This window comes from Oryzias latipes, chromosome 5 (genome assembly GCF_002234675.1).
Source record: "Oryzias latipes chromosome 5, ASM223467v1".
Lineage (NCBI taxonomy): Eukaryota > Metazoa > Chordata > Actinopteri > Beloniformes > Adrianichthyidae > Oryzias > Oryzias latipes.
This window is the reverse complement of record NC_019863.2, coordinates 8,238,707-8,252,867: the sequence shown is the minus strand read 5'-3', so window position 1 is coordinate 8,252,867 and position 14,161 is coordinate 8,238,707. Positions and strand designations below refer to the sequence as shown.

General features: G+C 43.5%; 1 protein-coding gene across 1 annotated transcript in view; it reads left to right on the top strand.

Annotated features, from left to right (window-relative positions):
• The window catches only part of LOC101171238 (ski oncogene), a 35,741-nt gene that overhangs the window by 2,774 nt on the left and 18,806 nt on the right, over positions 1-14,161 (top strand). The window lies entirely within an intron of this gene.

Sequence of the window (14,161 nt, the reverse complement as noted above, 5' to 3'; positions counted from 1 at the left end):
CAGTTAGCAGACAGGCCGGGTCCTCGGGGAGCTGCACACCAGCACTCTCCCATACATCAGCCTGACAGGCCAAGCTGCTGAAAGGCCGGACTGGGACTCACAGGCTGCGTCTGGCTCAGCTTACCCGTGAAATGAAGACACAATGTTATCGGCCTGCCACAGTCTCTCTCTTATGTCAGGGTGTTTTATTAATAAGAGACAGGTTACCTTGTCTGCTTGTATCATCTGTCTAGACTCCCTCCTGGCGTGCAGATACACCGTTGTCAAAAGTTAAGGATCACCGTTGATGCAGCATGTTCACTAAAGCTGATGGTTTTTGAAGCAAATTTCAATAAAGTAGGGGTGTAACGATTAATAGACTTAATCGATGAATGGATTTATATTCCTACGATCCAACCAGACTGATCTGTGTTAATTGAATCGACTTATACCATTCTAAAATCTTTTCGAAATGAAATGAATCGATATTGGAAAATGCTATTTGGATTCAGGGACGGTAGGTTTATTTTTACCATGATGTAAAGTGCATAAACAGCAGACAACACATATTTGATGTCAGCAAAAACTGATCAGTCCATCATTCCAGTCCATTGTGTGGAAACACTTGTTTTAAAATGTTCCCTTTGGATTATTTGGATGTGGAAAAACAACAGTGGGCTGAACTTTGGGAAACTAAAATGTGAATGGATTTACCCATTAATACTTGTACATATAGTTAATTTACATTTGATTCTCTGGAAAACTTCCCCTGTTCAGTACCAGGTATTTCCCTCCGAGTCACACCGGATCAATTTTAGGTCAGTGAATTGGATCGTTCCAAATGAACCAATACTGACTCTAAATTGTATCATCAACCAAAAATTATGATACGAATGGAATCGTTGTGAAAATAAATCATTACAGCCCGACAATCAAGTTTTACATTGAAGATGCAATGCATCCCAAATGCAGAAGGAGCAAATCTCAGCATTTGGCGATTTAGCTGTTTGCTTTATGTGTGGACGAGGGCAGATTGCAAAGAGGACACCACAGACTCTCCCATTCACAAGATGTAAGGTGTGTGAGCCAAGCCTTGACATGTGTTGTCAAGGGGCCATGACCTCTGACCTTTCCCCAAAGACAATGACCCAGCCAACCCCCATTCTTTTCACACCATCCAATCACGTGCCGTTGTGTCCAGTCCACTGGCCAGATGGCTTCTGGATAAAGGATGGGGAAATATACCCAACACGTTCTTAACTCTCTTTCCAATAAAAACCTTTCTTGATCAGTTTGAATAAAAAAATTGCTTTTTTTCCACTCTACTGTAAAAAGTATTCCAATTTTAAGTCTTATTCAAATGACTTGCTCCAGTGTGCTGACCTTGTATTCATTCATATATTAACTTTTCTGATTACCATGGAAATCTTCAAGAAAGAGGATTGGAGTTGAAAAAAAAATCTCTCTGGTCAAAGTCAAATACCTCTGAGCATTAAACTGTAAAAAACAAAATCCCCAAGAAGTGGGGGCAGCGCGATCAATCATCAGTCAAAGGCAGAAGGAGGCTCTGGAGAACAGCATGGACCCGTAATAATGAAGTTGGATATTAAAACCAATCAAGTGAGGCCAATTTATGCCACTCCATCCCATTGTTCTCCTCACTCCATGCAATTAGCCTCAGACCTGAAGTAAACCAGCGAGTTGAAGGTTAAATGATGCTGTAAAGTGATTTTTTTGGGGATAAAAGTTTATTCTCACCACCTCCGACCTTTCATACGGCGTTTTGCTCTGTGAGTGTGTGCGTGTGGGTGCCTTTATGTATATCGAGTATACACGTGTGTTTGCATGTAAACAGGCAATCTGGATCAGCTGTATGAGCCAGATTAAAATGAGCTCACTGCAGGCTCATTTCCATTCCCATCTGTCTGCTGACCTCTTCTAAGTCCTGCAAGCTGACATTGCTCATCTCTTTGGTCCTTGATGGGTCTGCTTGACCCAGCCCACACACAAAGGCATCAACCCCACCTGCTGCAGAATTCAGATTTTGATTTTTTTTTTTAATTGTCTTTTTTCCCAAGCCAAAACTTACTGTCCTTTTCTGATTCTCCTGCCTTGAAGAAATGAGTTAAGTCCCATCAACCCCCCACCCCAGTCAGCCCCGCTGCTGACTGCTGGCCAGAGTGTTGTGGCCAAAGCAGAAGCGGTGTGCTGCGACCAAGGGGGGTGTCAGGAGATCCCAGGGGTTGTGGCCTTCATTCTGCCAGTGATGACCCCATGTTTAAAGGTTGTCAGCTGGGGCTCTCTCATGGGTAATGTGTGCTAAAGACTTGCCGCCTCCTTTGTTTGAGCGCCGGGCTTTCAGAGGCTGTGAAGTGCAGCAGTCTCTTTGTTAGTGCCTTGTTTTTGTGGGTGCTGCATGGACAGGTCTGTAACCTCCAGCCTCTCTCAGGGGGCTAAATTCAGGCTTGTGAATCTGCTGCGACGCCAGTCTGTTGGTCAGAAGCTCAGAGACAGATTGGAGCTAGTGGTGCCGTCTGCAGGGAGAAGCATGGAAAAATCCTTCATTTATTAGGTTTTTTAAACAATATTTGACATTACCTACTTTAGAAATAAATAATCTCAGAAAAATCAACTAAAAGGATCAAGTTTGATACATTTTATGTTTTTAAAATATTATTGACATAAAGTTAACATACAAAATGGATTCTGCCAATAAAAAATCATCAAAATTATTAGCTTTATCAATACTTTTAGCATCACAAAGAGCTTTAAACATTCACAAGTGAAAATCAAATCTTACTTGGATGTATTTTTAAAAAGAAAAACAGAGTCTCAGTGTGCAGGTGGCAGATGAGTCAGCACTCAAAATTAAACACATTTTCTACATTGGTCAAAATTCCAAGTGACATGTTAAATAAATCAAACTCTGAATTTTTATTAAAGTCATTTAAAGTCCACCTATGACAATTTTGTAAAACAAGAATGTTGCCAGCGTTTTTTAAATGATGATTATGAAGTGTTTAACCAAAATCCCACAACCCAAGTGTCTTTAAATGCCTTATTTTATGTTTATCTGAAGCCTCTGTTACCAAAATCTTCTCTATGTGGGCGTGGTCATTAGTACTGAGCTAAGTAGCTCCGCCCCCAACCCCCCTCTATGCAAGCTGCGTCTTGCATGAGTGAAGAGTTTGACACAAGGGGGGGAGGGGGTTGAGACCAACTGACAGTCTCAGAAACGGTTAAAATTGTTGAAATTATTTGCACAGCAAATAAAATGAAACGACAGAAATAAATAAATATTCACACGAAACGTTCCGAATACGTGCGACCAGTGCTGAACTTTTTTCTTAGCCGCACGGACCCACAGGAAGGGTTAAGTTTAGGATTAAGGTTAAACTGCGTTCACATCGAACGCGATTCGCGCGGCAGAGGCGGCCAGTTTCTATGTTAAGTCAACGGTACAGACGCGATCTGAGGTCCAGCGGCAATTTGAGCGATGGGTGGAGCACACTGGCAGTAGTGCGTTTGGTACCCATCTGAACCAAATCAGCTAACAGTACCCACTACTGTTGGGCGAAGGCGAGTACACTTTGGACAGTCTGTCCGAAGGCCGATGGCACCAGATAGTGACCTGCTGTGGGATGAGGAGCTATCCTGCTTGGGCCTCCTGGACTTTATGATATTTTTCTTATTTTCATTGAGGCAATAATTAAAAAAAGGTCCCCTGATTTTATTCTTGTTTTTACCCCAACAACAAAATCCCGCCTTGGACGCGCTTAGAAATACCAATGCCATCTTCTCTTCTCCTGCACCTGAGTTTGAGCACTGTGGACGGGGCAGTTTAGGGACATTGTGCAATGCGCATGCGCGTTGTGACATCACAATAGCTCTTAATTCAAGCCGAGCGTCTTTGAGACAAAAAAAAAAAGAGCGTCTTTGAGACAGTTTGATTAACAGCGTTTTAAAAGGAGATATACTCAGAAACGCAAAAATGAAAGGAAATTTTGTTACATTTGTTCTCTTTGATAAGAAAAATGCTACATGTACCTTTTCAAAATCTTAACAAATATGATTTTCATCAGAGGGGGACTTTAAAACTATATTGAGCTTTATTTACCTTGTTTTGACCCTCAGCTGCAGTGTCCTTTGTTGGTTTTGTTCTTGTTACATCATTTGGGTAAAATAGGAAATTTGCCTGGAGACATTTTGATGAACATATTTAAAATCAGAAGCAGCATTTTTAGCAGTCATCCCTGGGAATTTCCCAGGGATTGAAAATGAAAGCTTTTTCTCATTCAGCTATTTATCTGGTCGGATTGTTTGATCAATTTGAATGTAAAACCTGTGTTCAAGCACAATGCAGGTTGATTTCTGAAATGGATATTCTCAAATAAGTGTCAAAAACGTTTTTTAGCTTTTTTGATCCTGTCATCCATTGCTTTTCTTTATTCAAACTAGTCAGAAAATGAAACATTAATGGCAGCAAAGCCTTCAGACAAAACATGGGAGGTGTTTCAGGTTGTTCTGTCTAGCCTGATTCTGTCCCTGATCCGTTCACGTGGATGGCGTTCTGCTGCTCTCTAAGCCTCAGTGACACAGCATAGCTCTAACGTGTGAAGGACTCCTTGTATAACTCAAGGAGCGAGGGAGGATGATGATCAGTGTCGAGGAGTTAGCTTGTCTGTTGGGCTGTTGGTGGCAGAACAGATGCCCATATTGAGTTTGTGTTATTCCACAATCATCATCAATTCCTCCTCGATCACCTCCTGATTTCCAGCCCTGTGATTAAGAGTCAGACCCATCTGCTGCATAGACAGGAAATCCTGGAGTCTGCATCTGCTGCTCGCTGAGCTACTAAGCTGCACTCAGGGGGCTTTAAAGTCTGATAATCCCACATAACTCCTGGAATGCAGAGACCATAGCGCACATCAGAACTGCCATCTTCTGTAGACAGCCACGTCAGAAATCCAGTACGAATCAGACGTCGCCCTACAGTTTGTAGCAAGTCCCTCTGGAATTTTACAATTAGCGTTTGAATTGGCGGTACAGCAGCAGTTCGGTACCACATACCATTTGCAGGTGCTGAACTGAAGAGTGCAATATTTGTCCCTTTACATTTTCTCCCGCTAACGGCCTTGAGCTTCGCAGAACTGTTAGACCACATTGGAGATGTGCTAATGGAGCTCCAGCCAGAGCAGAAGTAGGCCCTGCTGGTGCCATATGACAAATCGGCATGCTGCTCTCGCCTACAATCCGCCCACCAAACACCTTCAAAGCTATCAGGAGGATTAGCTCACACAAGTAAACCAAACAGACTGCTCAGTGTTCAGACAATATTTGGGCCAAACTTGGTCATGCCTCCTGCTTTGATAGGACGGCTAACAGATCAGACAAGTTGAGGTACGGTCGGTTCACTTGCAAGTTAGCGCCATTCCAGGTTATTGCACAGTGCTGAAGGGGAAAAAAAAACAGAAGGCTTCAAGGATTTGTACCATGCCGTTGCTGTGTGGGATATGCATATTTTATTTCAGGATTAGGATGGTTTAGATTAACTTTGAATTTGCTGCTGAGTTTGGGAGATGCGGGGGAGACACAGTGGGGTGCGAGTGCACTTTGGTCTCAGAGTTCAAGTCCAAATCAATTTGGAGTATCTTTCTGCATGTGGGCAGGTCTGGACCGCAGCATTTTTAGGCCTCCGTCAGACTCCACACTCACTCCAAAAGGAATCATCCTCAGTCAGAGTCTGCTCTCTGCGCCTGTGATTGGAGGGCGCCTGTGGTTGCTAAGCAGAGCTGCTCTTCCTGTGCTAAATAAGAACTTCATGCTCTGTGGCTGATGGGCTCAAAAGTGCGCCAGAACACACACACACACACACATGCAGTGCAGACGCACAGACCTCACGGTACAAAGAGTTGTTACAGGTCAGAGACCTCCCACTCCTCCAGTCACTGCCACCTTCTTTCTCTGTGACCCTAGCACTGGAACTCACAGCACTCACCTCCTCTTCTTCCTCCTACCCTCCTTCCTGCTTTGCTTTCTCCTCCTCCTCCTCGTCCTCCTCCTCCTCCTTTTCCTTCTCCACTCTGCCTCACATTTCCCAAAGGCCAGCTCTGTGCAAAGCCCTCCTCTCCATCACCTGGGACCTTCCTGACTGACACCTCCTCAACTGTCTCTCACCTCCTCAGTTTGATGCCTCCTTGACCTTGTAGGACACATGCACAGAGGTACCGACACAGGCTCTCTTCCTGTCCTCTGCTGAGATCTCCTACTGCACTCCCCCTCACACTGTATTATACTTAGATCTCCACCTCCGCTGTAGTGAGCACATGCTGCACGAGTCTGTGGCCTACATACAGTGATCTGAACATGTTTCACTGTTCTCCAGTGATGTGAGGGATGCTTGTCTTCTTTTGCAAGGGTGAATACTCATCATCCATCCATAGGTAGATACATAGTGGCCGCATATTTTGTCAAAATGACCTAATAACCATCCTCAGTTTCTTGGTAAATGCACAAGAGGGTCTTTTTTTTTCTTGGTTCTCTTTGCTATTACAGAATGCCTATCCTCTTATGTATTTGATGTGCCACCTGAGCATTGCATCTCAACATCTGCCTCTCAAAGCTTCAAACCAACTACAACCAAATATTTCTCCAAACATGACTTTGTGTGGGTTTAGTTCAGAACTTAACTGCTTTTTTTCCCCCCGTTCTGAACTACTGCAAGCTCTTGTGCGAGCTTCAGACCAGCAAAACATGCTTTCTGCAGAGATGTAGCAATGCAGCATTGTCAGCAGACATGCGTGTCAAATGAATTCAGCACAGCTGTCTTAGCAGACTCTGGAGTAGGGAGAGAACCTTATTTATTCAGTATTAGAGTCACCCCAGGATCTGTCAGTCTTTGCCATAGCATCATATGGTCAGGTAGACCCTTTTCCCTCTATGTGACCTCATGTTAATAACCAGAACACACCGCATCTCTGCAAACACCGTCTGCTAAAGATTTGGCCATCTGCCCCAACCAAGACTCAGTAAAAAACTCTTTCTTTGTCTGTTGTTCTTTAAAAAGACAGGCGTAAAGAGGAGGTTTAATTTCGCAGTCCAAGCCACCAACTTGGCCCCTTTTGTCTTTTCTGCAGGTGTCTTGTAGTAGCACATTTGCCCGCTCTCTCATGGTGGTACCAGCCTGCCTCGTCTGTGCTTGTGGCATTGACGACACACACATCCATGACCTGAAATAAAGCAGGCCTACCCTTTATCCTATAATGAGAGTACTATTAAAAGCCTTGTGTCTTAAGAAGTGCATAGCCAACGTCAAGAAAAGGAAATAGCTTCGCACACATCGTCTAAAAAAACCCAAAGCAGCTACTCAGGCTCTTAGGAAAACTCGTAAGCACTCTCTCCGGTTCTGTTGTGGTTCAGATGTCTCCCAGTCAGAAAAAATCACTGATTTATTTCCACAGACCATCAGTGCTCCACTGACAAATGAACCTTAAGCGTTCATACTGATTTTCTCTTCAGCCAGGCATGTCCAAAGTCCGCCCCGTGGGCCAAAAGACACCTGCATTTAAATTTCAACTGGTCGGCAGGCTCCTGTCTTAAAATCAGTAATATTTGGACCCCAGCATTTTCAGCAATTGTGTACAATTTCTTGATGTTGATGGGCTAAATTGTGTTTTAACCCGTTGTAAACCTGTGGCAACACTGTTGTGCGACCCTCCTTTGACGCTTTCTAGCTTATTTCTAAAATGTCAACTGGACATAGAAAAAGAATAGTTGACCACTTCCAGGACAAGTGGAAACTGGCATATTTTTTTAGTGAAAAATGAAACAACTGTGTCTGCCTAATATGCAAAGAGACTTTGACTGTTTTCAAAAAGTTCAATATATCAAGAGGCCATGCTAACTTCTAGGGGTGTAACGGTACATTAAAATCTCAATTCGGTTCAGTTCAGAATTTCATTGGGCTCTGTTTGGTACATTTTTAGTATGTTTTCGGTACAAAAAGTCCCCGTTCGGACCCTCAGAGCCTCCAGAGCGGGTTAATAAAAGAACCAGTCTCCATTCTTTTGGAGGAAACCTTTTTTATTACTGTTCCGGCGAACTGAGCAACACACTCTTGCACTGCGTGCCCCCCCCCTTCTGCACACGCGCTAGCACCAGCTTCAGCACAGACAACATAGTGTCTCGGCGGAAACTCACGGTTAACATTAGTTCCGCCTCGGCGCAAAGTTAATACATTTGGGGGGGGGACCCCAAAAAACCGAAAACTGAAACGGTACAAAAGTAAACTGAACCGAAATTGCCGTACCAAAGCGTTTTTGTACAACTATGTGTACCATTCCACCGCTACTAAATACAGCTACCTGACTGGGAGTGAACGTTCACCAAATTGACTGCAATTTTGGTTAAAAATTGTGTTTTGATGACATGAAAAGTATGCCATTGCAATAGCTCATTTGCATTTAATGTTATTAAAATAGTTCAAAGAAAGTCAGGCTAAATTGTGGCCCTCAAACATTCTCACCTCACTAAATCTGGCCCTCTTTTGAAAAAGCTTGGACGTCCTTGTCTTAAATGATAAGTTTAGAAAAGAAAAAGGCAATTTCTTTTACATGTTATGTGCTTTTGTACTGGTGGGAGGTAGTTTGGTTGGAGCGCCTGTCCCATGTGGAATGTAATCCTGTGGCAAAGACAGGACATTGTTGCTGCACTCATCGTCACAAAGATGTCCATCTCTACACAAACATATTTTAGTCACCCCTTTTAGCTGCTCAACTGTACAGACTGCAGTAATAATGAGCCCCTCCAAAAAGATTAATCGCCCTATCATCATTGCATCTCCCTGGTTTCTCTGCTTTTGTTACTGTGCAGGGTGTGCTAAATGGGATAAAGGGGCTCGGCCGGACACGGGGGAGAGTGTGGCTTTTGTGCTGCCGGCAGGTGCACCGGAGTGACAGTGGGGTTTTTTAGGGATGCATGCAAACATGCATACCACATGCGCATGTGCGCAGCTCTGGGTCTGTCTGGACGCGGAGGGGTGTGTGCACCATGAGTGCCGCTGAGATACACCAGAAACTTCCAGAGCTCGACTTGAACCCTCAATCACAGGCCTCCTTGGGGGTTTTTTTGCCGTAAATTCTTCAGGCGAATGGTTTTCTCTCCCCTTCCTCCGCCTCCTCCTCCTTTTTTTTTCTGCTCACATCTGGTGAACAGCACTAGCACCCCTGTCATCTTTTACTGCGTTGAGGTCATTTCCACCCTGTCGGTAAAGTGGAAACACATGATGTGCAGAGTTCGGTCTTAATGGGGTGGGGCTGGCACTCACACAGCTTTACAGCCAAGAACTTCCAGAACAGCCTCTCAGAGGAATGTGTCCAACTTCAAAATTAAAGACACTTGGAGGTAATAATAATGATAGAATTCTTCTATTTACCACCACAGACAAAGATTTTGGACATAGGATCCACGAATGTTCTTCTTAGGAATAGAGGATTTAGACTTTAGATTTGGACTTAAGTCATTTATGGCAGTCCTGCACGCTGCAACAAAAAAAAATAGCAATCGTTGTCAGGGATCAGTGCAGTTAAAGTGCACATTAAATGTAGATTCCAGAAGTTTTTCTTTTCCTGTTGAACATTTTCTTCCATTAAAACTTCCTTTGCTTGTACGGTTTACCAGTCAGAGCGTCAGTCTTAAAGTTAGTACCCAGTTAGTTGTTAGATTTGATTAAAGTTATTGAAATGCTCATCTCATTACCGGCTCTAGCCCAAAAAATTCGAAGGAAATTTTCGATGGGATTCTTCGGTGTGGATTTCCTCTGCTCTCTACACTCGCTGCATCAAAACACTTCACAGCACAGCTCGCAGGGTTTGTCATCCTCAGAGATAAGCTTGTGTCGCCTGTTAAAAGTCAGCTCTGCCCTCTGACACGTTTTTGGTTGATGCTATGACAGTGCATCATTAGTATCAGAGTCATCTTGTCACACTTTTTTTCCCCCCTGACATAACACAGAATTGTATTCTTTTTAGCTACCTTTTTGGCAGTTTTATGGATGTGAATAACAGTTGGTGGTATCTGCTGCTAAAACCTTTGGTGGAATTGAACCCTTTCTGAAGAGTTTTGCCAGCACAGCCGGTACCGGCGACGCTTGGTTTTTCCATTTTGTAACAGAAAGAGCTGCAATGCAAAAAAGGAGTGGGCTACAGTGACTGCTGTGTGGGTAGGCTGCAGTTGGGCTGAAGTGACTGTGTAGAGCAGCTGCAAGGATTTCTATTCCTTCTGTCCAACAGGACTCCATCACAGTCTGCAGCAGTTATTGAGGGCACACACTCCTGTGCTGCATACCTCTGTCCTCATTACCTCTGCAGCAGCTTCACTCGTTACCTTTGTTCTCTGACTTGGCTTGAAACAGGAGACTATGAGGAGAAGTGCTGAGCCTGCAGTTAGTGTCGGGCTGCCCACAGCTTCTGCAGCACAGGAGAAAGCACAGATAACCGCTGCTCTTTTACGCTGTCTAGATATTTCCGTAAAGCCGACACAAAGGAGGCGCTCTAGTTTTATTCATGCCAAACTAGACTGCTTTTCAGCATTGTCTTTTTGGCACAAAACATTTCTTTTCGAGGTAACCGTGTGCAACCACATGCACTTATGGTCACTTTGCTGTGAGAGGTCCCACAGACTTGTTCTTCCAAGGCATTAAAAAGCTGCAGCACTGACTGGCTGCAGGGACAGTAAACTTTTATCACACCAATAACCTGCAGACACAGCTAACCTAATAGCTTAGGCAGCCATGCCAGGGGTTACTCTGAGGTCAGGTTGAATTGCAGGCATGTGAATGGTAGACTACAACTGGTCAAACAAATAAAGAAGGATGGAAAAAAAAGGGCTATCTGAGGTAAGCAGAGGGGGGAAGACAGTTGTTATTGGAACAGCAGATAATAACTTTAATTGATTCGCAGTGAAAGGAAGCTATTGATTTGACTGCTCTTTTATAGCGAGGCCATCCGTGGCCTTTTAACCCGCTTTCCCATCCAACTTTGCTCTCTGTCAAACGCTGAATTCAGTCCGAGCATGCCGTCAAAGGGCGAAACTCCCACAGAAGTGGCAACTGTGTGAAAGGAGTTGACTTTGCCCGTCGTTGGGGAAGAGGCAGCATGTGAGGGGAAGGTTGTTCACAGAGTTCAAATCTGAACTTTCCTTTCTCAGAATGCACTCCTTTTGGCTGAGGTGAGTGGGTCTTGAGTGTTTGTTTTCGGTGAGGTCAGTGCTGGAACAGAATGTTGCGAACCTCAGGCCAGACTGCGATTCTGCGGTTCAGCTTCGACCTGCATGCAGACAGCTCTGTTTGTTTTTGCTTCGCCGTTTCTCAGGGAGAATTTTCGACTCTGCCAAAAGTTCTGCGCTCACACCCAAAGCATGCAAATAAAACCCCCTTTCAGCAAGAAAATATATGCTCCTAGGTGCAGCCACTACATCTGGCCCTCAGCACCGCTCCAGCGTGAAGGTACACATGCATACATATCCGACTCTCATCTTGTAAAAAGGCTCTTAGGGAAATGAGATGCTGTTGGGCTGTTTCAGTGGCAGGATGTTTGTATGTTTTGTTTCTGGCCATGTTCATAAATAGCAGTTTTTATGTTACTGGGGTCAGCTGGTTTTACTAGACTAGAGAGGCAAGTCCACATGCAAAGGAGGCCTCCCCACCATCTGGCAGCCATAAAAGGGGGAGCAGGAGGTTTTTTACTGAAGCTTTATGAGATGGTGGGGTGAAACACGGAGGGTGAGAGAGACTGAGTAGGTGGTGGACTCTGGTTGCCCCCAAGCTGCAAAGCTTCCTCTGCCGTCTGAATGACGGGTCAGAAGTTCATTGCCTTTTTCCTTTTTTTTTCTCATCCCGCATCTGTCTTCTGAGGTGAAGAGGTTTGAGAGCGTATCCCCACAAAACACCTCTCATCGCTGTGCACGATGATATATTCAGATCAAGAGATCTGCTTTAATTTATGAGCTTGTTGTATATTTAAAATGTTTCAGAGGACTGTGGTGCAAAAAGCATGTCTGCAATTCCATGCAGAAGATCAGACCTGAGCCCTGCAGATGGTGTAGAATTATGCGGCTGCATAAACGCTGGTGATTAAGCGGCGCTCTGTTGTTTGGGTATGTGTCACCCTTTCAAAATGCCCTACAAGCCACCGAGTAACAAACAATGAGATGTTTTGCTATCCTTTTTGGTCAGAAGTAGCTTTTTTCCTCTAATATGGAACTTGTTTTTTCTTTGCACATCCAACATGAGTCGGTATGGTAGTATTTGTGGTAACTCTGGGGTCATTATCAGCTCCAGTTTCATCTTTTTATTGCCTGTTTCCAAAATTGATTTACATAGATTTTGATATGGCATCCTTCTTTCTTCATCATTCACAAACTTTGTGTCGCATCCACTCTGTTCAGGAGAAAACACGGGTGTCCATCAAAAATAGTTTATCAACATCCTGGTTGATTTTATTGAGATTTTTTTGTTTGACAAAACCAAATAATGATTAAATCTTCTAATTGAACTCATCAAATATTTTGTTTTCTGGTGCATTAAGGTGTACTTTGACGGATCAAGCATTTCAGAGATTTTTTTTTTCTTTTAAAGGAATTATTTAAGTGGATCCATATAAATTAGTCATACTGACCTCCTTCTCTCGGCAGTGTAGGATTTTTGGGCCCTCACATAGTCTTAAACAAAGTAGAGGAAAAGTGCTGATAGCAAGAGAATTAGAGGGTGTTTGGCAGCCCCAGCCTTGTAGGTTTCTGTATCACTCCACTCTATTAAAATTTTAATTGTTTCCCTGCCTTCGCATTGTGCTTACCATGGCGGTGTTCAGTCCTGGCTCTGCTTGAGCTCTGTTTGAAACGTAAAACAGGGGGAAATGTGGTGTAAGGGGTTTTCATTTATTAACACTGACAAGGATTTTTACATTTGCACGACAACACTTGAGTTTCTAACTGTCGGCTTCAATAAGTTTGTATTTATGGCTGTTTTTAAGGTTGGTGGTGGTGGTGGTGGGGGGGGGGGGGTGAATGTACATCTTTATTTTCTTCTCATCAAACGGACCAAAACAGAAAAAGATATTTGTTGTAAAAACCCACTTCAACTGTCTTTAATTAATTGTAAAAGTGTTCCCAGTGGTCTTTTAATTATGATGATGCTGTTTTTAGCCACTAAAATAAAAGCTAAATCTGTAGGACATAGTAGTTTATTAATACAATTCACCTCGGACTGTTTGCACAAAGTAAGCCCGCCCCCATTTCCCGTCACCCACCATTTTATACGCTCTCCCGCTAGCTTACAGCCCCTCACACCTCTAAGCTAACATTACCGGTGCAACAAAAACAGTGTTAATGAACAATATTATAGCTATCCAGCCGTACAGTTTAGAGCCAGATACCAGCTCGGATGAAAAAAACAAAGACGTACATGGCTCTATTTGTAGTAGTCGGATGCATCAGAATGGAACGGAGCAGGGAGCTTGTGGCCCACCCAGTGGATTTTATACATCACAACTACAAGCTTTTTACTAGAAATGCAGTTTTAAGTTTCATTTTCTTTATTTATGTCCTCTATCATGAGAAAAATACCACAAGGCCATGTTAAAAAATTCAGAAAAACACAATTTTTATTACAGTGGATCTTTAAATAACTAATTCCACAATAAGGAGCTTATTAAATCACTGACAAAAAAAAGCTGTTTGTTGAGGTTGTGTCCAGGCAACTTCATCCCAATCATGCGTGACAGTTTTTTGTGTTTTTACCACCTTCATTTTGAAATAATGATTCATTTGTTTATTTAAAAGCATTGATTGCACTTGCAAAACTTTAGGCAAAGCATCAAAGGCACCTTCAAAGCCAGTCCCAGCGAGAGAGAAAAATCGCTTCAGATTCATGGAGCGCCTCTCCACATACTTTGGCTTATTAAGCTTCTCACAATTTGTATTCTGTTAGCACCTCCATCATTAAGAAGAAGGGCAAAAATAAAGCCCTTGCACCCTGGTAGAGAGGCTGGAAATAACAGACTCTTGCTTTAGTCATTCCGTCCACTGCAGTGATTCAGGGGATAAAAATGTGGCCTGTGTCTCTTTAAGAGCAATGGCCTGTCTGCAGAATGCATCAGTCCTGTGGAGCAGACACAGGCCAGCAGGA